The sequence below is a fragment of the Cervus elaphus genome, chromosome 11 (assembly GCF_910594005.1).
Source record: "Cervus elaphus chromosome 11, mCerEla1.1, whole genome shotgun sequence".
Lineage (NCBI taxonomy): Eukaryota > Metazoa > Chordata > Mammalia > Artiodactyla > Cervidae > Cervus > Cervus elaphus.
The window spans coordinates 102,726,997-102,735,877 of NC_057825.1; the positions used below are offsets into that span (position 1 = coordinate 102,726,997).

Consider the following 8,881-nt stretch of genomic DNA (forward strand, 5'->3'; position numbering starts at 1 on the left):
CATAGACAATAAGGATTGAAAAAATAAATGAACGTAGCATTTTACCCTCTTCTTCTGCCCACTGTAGATGCTTCTCTTTTTCTTGAACCTAAGGATTGAAATGTCCAAAAAAACCCCATAGATGACCTTCCGTGATTGTCTATGAGCAGAGAAATCACTTTCTTGCTCTCCAAAGCCTTTCAGTACAGCTTTTCGTACAATATAAGAATTTCTACAACAGAAGAATTGTGCTTTTCTACTTCCCATTCTGAAAAAGAGGTTGGGATACTATGTGCCCCTGGGATTTTATTCTCCACCATTCTAATCCAACTGCCTTGTACAATGTAGGTGTTAAGTGCCATGAAATTTAACGTTCCCTGCTACTCCTTAAAATATGGTAATATTTACGTCACTGCCGTCATACTATTCTGGTTACAAACCACAGTAACATCAAGTGTATAGACTCACATCAGATTTACAGGGCCTTCTGTTTATCATATACGGTAGGGAGACAAACACGCTTGCTATTTAAAAAGACAGGAACAGCAGCAGTAGCAACAGTGCTTAGATCAATTTTGAATAACTAATGAATCAGCTATAAATCTTCAAACAGAATATGGCCATATTAGGCACTGATATCTAGATACCTATACAAACGATCATCTGAAGCATTTAGAATAATTTTTTACATGAATCATTATGCCTTAGAATATGCAATAAGAAGCTTACAATTTTTCATATTGTCCTGGTACTGAATAACATTTTTATGTGTGGTATGAAACTCAACCACATGTCCAAGTTTATTTTTTCAGAGGAGGGTTAACGCCTTTCCTTATATTCTTAAAGGAATCTGACACAAACACAGATTAAAATAGTTTGGAGATAAATCAGCATCAGTAATATAGCACATCTTTGATTAGTGGAACTTTGGTCCAATCTAAAATGTCCATTGGAACATTTCCTTAAAACATCAAGTACTTTTTTTTGTGTGTGGAACAAATATCTTTATGGAAGTTTCAGAAAGGACTAAATGTCTTGCAGGACATATCTTTTATTAACTAGAATCTTAACTTCACCTCACTAAACAAGATTGAAGTAAAGTGAAGTGAAGTCACTCAGTCGTGTCTGACTCTTTGCAACCCCATGGACTGTAGCCTGCCAGGGTCCTCCATCCATGGGATTTACCAGGCAAGAGTACTGGAGTGAGTTGCCATTTCCTTCTTCAGGGGATCTTCCCAACCCAGGGATTGAACCCAGGTCTCCCACATTGCAGGCAGACTCTTTATTGTCTGAGCCACCAGGGAATCCCGCCAAACAAGATTAGCCAAATTTTAAATGGCTAATTTGTCAAACATAATACACAGACTATTTTTGGTGTAGGAAGAACAGAGAAGAACTAAAAGCAAAGCAGACAGACAAAGGTGAGGAATAGATGAAGATGGAATATAGAGTGTTGGATAAATCCTTCTATGTTTGAAAGTCTGCACTGTCATGGAGACCATAGTGAGAAGCTTTACTCTCTTTACAATTTCTCTCTTAAACTATTCACCGCTCCCTTATTCAGTTACACTGACTGTCTTTTGAGAGAAGCTACATTGACTTTATTTTTCTGAAAAATTTACCATTCTCTGTGGAGAGGTTAACAGATTGCCACAAGATAGTTTATCCCTTAAAGACCAAGCTATCGGGCCTGGTGCACTGGGAAGACCCAGAGGAATCGGGTGGAGAGGGAGGTGGGAGGGGGGATCGGGATGGGGAATACGTGTAAATCTATTGCTGATTCATGTCAATGTATGACAAAACCCACTGAAAAAAAAAATAAATAAAAAAATAACCTCTTGAACTCCTCACTCTGTGTAACTTACTGAATCCATTGACTCTTGACTAACTGGTTCAGGGATTCCAAAAAAAAAAAAAAACAAAAAAAACAAAAAAAACAGCTTGAGATGAAAATCAAAAAGTCACCTTAAAAGTCAGTACCCGAGACTAATGCTTCCAATATCTGGTTGTCCTATATGTCAAAAAATTAATATTGTTTTCCTCATTAAAATATTATTCGAGTAGGAAACTTTGAAGGGACAACAGTGTGGAGAAACACTGGCAAGGGAAAAATATTGATGAAAAGGGAAGATCTTACCCAAAATATTTTCAGTAACAACTCTTTCAAATATAAGGCCAGTTGTTTTTCACCTTAATGATAGGCTTAAGCCTCTTCATTGTCATTCTTCCTCTGAACTTTCTCCGAGAAGTAGTTATTTACCAATCAAATTCAATTTTCTGATGTGAGCCAACTGCAAATCATAATCATATATTATCAATTGGAAGAAAACCAAGTGCAATAAAACTGTGATATGTAATATTCTATTCAAAGCTGTTACTTGGAAAAGCTGGTATTCTCTAGAAGCTGTGTGAAGGTCATTACCTGAATTAACTTTTCTTTAGTTTTGAGCCAGAAACAATTTTTTAACATTTTAGTAACCGCAGTTTTCAACAAAACTTATTTTCTAAGCTATCTCACATGTAAAACATTTGTAGACATTTCTACACTCTGCCATCTGAGGAAAATGTAGTAAAAGTTAACTCATGGACTAAATCCTTCTAACAGCATACAATGATGATGACTTTTCATATACCTGGTGATCCTGACAGGATTTGTTGATTGACAGATCACTCCCCACCCAGTGCTTATGTTTCATCTTATTAATTCCCTATATTTTTGGTAAATCTTGAAAAACTTAGGTTGTCAGTTTTTCCCTCTTCCTTTCTTACAGTATGAGGAAAATAAAGATATAAGATATATGGAGATATATTAGATAACAATGCTAGATTATTTTATAAAGATGCCTCTCTGAGTACTAAGACTTAAATAATATGTCACTTACTTGTTTGAGGAAACTCTACCCCTCACACTTGCCCGATTTTAGAGTCTGCCCATCCATTTTTGATAACAACTCCTCATAAAACAGCATTTATTTTTTTTCTTCTAGTCTGCATTCCAGGGGGAACACTTTGAGTTTATGATGACGTAAGATATTGGCATTCCTGATGTATAATTCTCTAAAGCTTTCTTTCCTATGCCAGTCAGAATTATCCAGCTATAATAAGGAAAACTTTTAATTTGTCTATGTAACCTATACCTATAACAACTCTTCATCCTCAATAACCAGATAGAAACAAGGAGTTGAACTTATTATTTACTCACTGACCAAAAATAGAGGAAGAAATACAAATGGATGATGGAAAATGGTGGAGGATAGAAAGAAGTAAACAAAGTAATGTCATTTGTAAAAGAGGAATTAAATTACTACCACCCAGTGCTCTGAGGTGCCATTTTGTGTATTAGTAAGCAAAATTTTATAGCTGTTCTGATTTACTTACCAGTACAATCCAGGGAAGGTAGTGGGTGCTTGGGAGCACTTTCTGTGTTTTGGGCTGCACACATCATCAAACACAAACATCTATGCTTAAATTATTTTTTCAAACTGAACTGACATCTCATTTTTTTTTTCAAATTGATACCCAATTGTTTTTCCAACTTCCACTGGTAAATATACACCTAATAAAGGAAATATTTTATTGAAATGGTTTTACTTAACATAAAGTTATTGAATATATTTTATACAAGAGCCTGCATGTTTTTCACTTTACAAAAGTTGTCTTTTATTTCACATAAATATTCCACCAGATAGGAATTAACAATAACATTTCATTTCAGAGAAAACTGAAACACACAAAAGTCAAGAAGCTTGCCAGTTTAAATACTTGGGAAATTCAATATGGAGAATAATATTAAAGGTTTTTCTTTCATTTCTACACATTATTTTATAGTATCCTACACACTGTTTTTTATAGTATCCTAAGTTGAAAATGAGGAGTATTAAGCAGTAATTGAAGCATAAGATATTTCTAATGTCTAAGTAATCTTATCTCTGGTTGATGAGATTAGAATTAATAGTGAGACAATGAGGATAGGGTGAAGTTCAGGTGGCCGTAGGAAACATGAGTTAAAATGATTTGCAGAAAACTGAATTTTTTAAAAAAGTTTGAAATTTGTGTCAGAAATCTAGAAGTAGATTTTGGGATCTTGCAAATGATAATTTAAATTATTTGGAGGTGGGGAAGAAATCACCCAAGGAAATGGAGGAAAGAAAAATTGAACCAACTGCAATATGTACAATTATATAAGCATAAAAAATACCAGGTTGGCCTCAAGTAGCTTGTTCAAAAATCATAAATAAAATCATGAAAAGCAGTGATATAGCACCCAAATGAGTGTATTTTCATAAAGGTGTGAATGTTCTGCATAAGACGGCCACAATCACGCTCATATCTAAAACTCAGTTTAATTAAATCGCTCAGTCATGTCCGACTCCTTGCAACACCATGGGCTGAAGCAAACCAGGCTTCCCTGTCCATCACCAATTCCCAGAGCTTGCTCAAACTCAAGTCCATCGAACTGGTGATGCCATCCAATCATCTCATTCTCTGTTGTCCCCTTCTCTCACCTTCAATCTTTCCCAGTATCGGGGTCTTTTCCAATGAGTCAGTTCTTCACATCAGGTGGCCAAAGTATTGGAGTTTCAGCTTGAGCATCAGTCCTGCTAATGAATATTCAGGACTGATTTCCTTTAGGATGGACTGACTGGGTCTCCTTGCTGCAACCCCATGGACTGCAGTATGCCAGGCTTCCCTGTCCTTCACAATTTCCCAGAGTGTGCTCAAATTCATGTTCATTGAGCCAATGATGTCATCCAACCATATCATCCTCTGTTGTCCCCCTCTCCTCCTGTCTTCAATCCCTTCCAACATCAGGGTCTTGGTTTCCAGTGTGTGGGCCCTTCGCATCAGGAGGCCAAATTATTGGAGCTTCAACTTCAGCATCAGTCCTTCCAATGAATATTTAGGATTGATTTATTTAGGATTGACTGGTTTGATCTCCTTGCTGTCCAACCTTTAAGTACTCCTTTCCTAATTTGGAACCAGTCCATCATTCCATGTCTGGTTCTAACTGGTTCTTGAGAGTCCCTTGGACTGCAAGGAGATCAAACTAGTCAATCCTCAAGGAGGATTAAAGGTTAAATGGCCCTTTGCCTTTATATTGTTAAAGCAATTTCAAATCTAATCATTACAGTCAATATAATATCATCAACTGAGATACATAAAAATGAGTAAGAAAAGTAATGTAACTTATTTATATATAATGAGCTAATATACAATTGTTCATGTATGGTATATGTAATAATATATAGCTAATATATAACATACAGGGCTTTCCTTGTGGCTCAGATGGTAAAGAATCTGTGTGCAATGCAGAAGACCCTGGCCAATCCCCTGGAGGTGGAAATGACTACCCACTTCAATATACTTGCCTGGAGAATTCCATAAACAGGGGAGCCTGGCAGTCTACAATCCATGGGGTCAGAAAGAGTAGGACACAACTGACTAACACACACATATACATGTGTGTGTGTATACAGTATATATACTATATTATACTTTATTTATTAATGTCTTTGTGATTCCATGGACTATACAGTCCATGGAATTCTCCAGGCCAGAATGCTGGAGTGGTTAGTCCATTCCTTTCTCCAGGTGATCTTTCCAACTCAGGATTCAAACTTAGGTCTCCAGCATTGTGGGTGGATTCTTTACCGCTGAGCTACCAGGGAAGCCCATATATACATATATTGGTATATATATACACTTCAGTATTTCTGGTTTGGAACTTTGTTTTTTTTTTTTTTTTTTTTCAGTTTGTCTCCTTACTTATAAAAAGGTGATAATAGCAGTTTCTCCCTCTTTGGATTGTTATGGAGATTACTCTCAATACCAATATGTTTTGTATTTCTTTATGTTTTATTAGAATGAATGCTTGTGAATCTATATACATTGTTGAATTAGGTAAAATTAAGCCCCAATATGGAAGAATATTCCAAATGTTTACCCTTGCCTAAATACTTCTTATTTCTTGCCATCATTTCTTCTGTCACTGTAGAATTTACGATTATAATGCTTAACTATTTTCTTTATATCATAAGTATTCACTGTTAAGATTATTGAAAATGCATTTTTGACCCTTGCTGCCACTGAATACATGTTAGATTCCAATCACATTTTATGATTCATCTGAAATAACTTTCCTACTACACAGTTTCCTAATAGTATTTTTCATCTGAGTACTTCTCAAAGTATAGATTAAAAGATTTAACATGGAAGTTACCATAGTGTAGAATACAGCCACTGCTTTATCAATAGGTAAAGTAGTTGCTGGTCTCAAGTATACAAATATGCAGGGCACAAAAAATAGGACCACCACTGTTGTATGGGAGATACAGATGGAGAGAGCTTTTTGCCTTGCCTCCAAGCTCTGGGACCTTAAGGAGTGCAGAATGACGATGTAGGACCCAATCAAGAGAAGGAAGTTTAACAGACAGAGGAAACCACTGTTGACAGCAACAAAGAGCCCTAGAGTATTAGTACAGGCAAGATTGAGCAAAGGATTCAAGTCACATATAAAGTGATCTATGATATTAGGGCCACAGAAAGGTAATCTGAAGATGAAGATGATCTGTATGAATCCATGAGGAAAGCCTGCTACCCATGACACTCCCATTAACAGGGTCATGATGCTTGTATAGTGCAACGGCTTGCAGATGACCACATAGTGGTCACAGGACATCACAGTAAACAAGATGACTTCAGCATCTCCAAAGAAATGTTACCCAAAGATTTGGGTCATGCGCCCATTAAATAGAATGGTGTTCTTTTCATGGAGTGAATCTAATATCAGTTTAGGCATATTGACAGAGGAATCAATTCAGTTCAGTACAGTTCAGTCACTCAGTCATGTCCGACTCTTTGCGACGCCATGAACCACAGCACAGCAGGCCTCCCTGTCCATCACAAACTCCTGGAGCCCACCCAAACCCATGCCCATTGAGTCGGTGATGCCAACCAACCATCTCATCCTCTGTTGTCCCCTTCTCCTCCTGCCCTCAATCTTTCCCAGCATCAGGGTATTTTCAAATGAGTCAGCTCTTCACATCAGGTGGCCAAAGTATTGGAGTTTCAGCTTCAACATAAGTCTCTCCAATGAACACCCAGAACTGATCTCCTTTAGGATGGACTGGTTGGATATCTTTGCAGTCCAAGAGACTCTCAAGAGTCTCCAACACTCACATCCATACATGACCACTGAAAAAAATATTAGCCTTGACTAGATGGACCTTTGTTGGCAAAGTAATGTCTCTGCTTTTTAATATGCTGCCTAGGCTGGTCATAACTTTCCTTCCAATGAGCAAGTGTCTTTTAATTCCATGGCTGCAATCACTATCCAAAGTAATTTTGGAGCCCAGAAAAGTAAAGTCAGCCACTGTATCCACTGTTCCCCATCTATTTGCCATGAAATGATGGGACCAGATGCCATGATCTTAGTTTTCTGAATGTTGAGGTTTAAGCCAACTTTTTCACTCTCCTCTTTCACTTTCATCAAGAGGCTCTTTAGTTCTTCTTCACTTTCTGCCATAAGGGTGGTGTCATCTGCATATATGAGGTTATTGATATTTCTCCCTGCAATTTTGACTCCAGCTCGTGCTTCTTCTAGCCCAGCATTTCTTGTTAAGCACTCTGCATATAAGTTAAATAAGCAGGGTGACAATATACAGCCTTGATGTACTCCATTTACTATTTGGGACAAGTATGCTATTCCATGTCCAGTTCTGACTGTTGCCTCCTGACCTGCATACAGATTTCTCAAGAGGCAGGTCAGGTGGTCTGGTATTTCCATCTCTTTCAGAATTTTCCACAATTTATTGTGATCCACACAGTCAAATGCTCTGGCATAGTCAATAGAAATAGATGTTTTTCAGGAACTCTCTTGCTTTTTTGATGATCCAGCAGATATTCGCAATGTGATCTCTGGTTCTCTCAAAGCCGCAGACTGAACATTTGGAGGATCCCAACCCCAATCTTCAAGCCAGCTGAAAATGAATGGAACTACATATCCCCTGTTTGGATTCCGGGCTCTCAGGATCTATAAACAACACGAACGGGTGTCTAAGCACAGCACAGCACAGCATAAATATACGTATATAACTGAATCAAGGTCGGGGCATGGCCGAGAGGAGATACATCACATCCAAGGTAAGTGAAACCCAAGTAAGCTGGTAGGCGCTGAGAGAGGGCATCAGAGGGTAGACAGACTGAAACCGTAATCACAGACAACTAGCCAATCTGATCACATGGACCACAGCCTTGTCTAACTCAATGAAACTAAGCCATTCCATGTGGGGCCACCCAAGATGGGCGGGTCATGGTGGAGAGGTCTGTCAGAATGTGGTCCACTGGAGAGGGAAAGGCAAACCACTTCAGTATTCTTGCCTCGAGAACCCCATGGAGCGTATGAAAAGACAGAGGGATAGCAATCATCAATAAAGAAGAGCTAGGCCAGGAAATAGTACATAGGGGACTCCAATAATGGACTGGCAGTGATGGTCAACACAATGAACACATTTTGTACCACAGACACAATGTAGATGACTAAAACCCAATAAAGATGATTTTCTGCTTTTTTGGATTCTCTGTGAGCCCCAGTAGAATAAATTCTATAACATTATTCTTATTCTCTGTATATTTCATGGAACACATAGTTACATTACTTGAAAAAAATCACTTTTTCTTAAATTGAACTTTGCAGTTATTAATGTAATAAGTTATATATCTCTAGACTCTACTGAAATCTGAACACTTATGAGATTTTCTTTTTTTGTTTCAGATAGGAAAAAATGTTATATTTCCTTGAAAATTACTCACATTATCTTCTGGAGTAAGGTGATGTTTATAGACATGAGGAACTTAGTAAACATGGACAGGGGATGCTCTCTGCACACTTAATCATGTGAGA

The 8,881-nt window shown here is 37.6% G+C and overlaps 1 pseudogene; it reads right to left on the reverse strand.

Moving 5' to 3' along the window:
* Positions 1–6,094: 6,094 nt before the first annotated feature.
* LOC122703159 lies at positions 6,095–8,616 on the reverse strand (annotated as a pseudogene).
* Between the last annotated feature and the right edge of the window lie 265 nt (positions 8,617–8,881).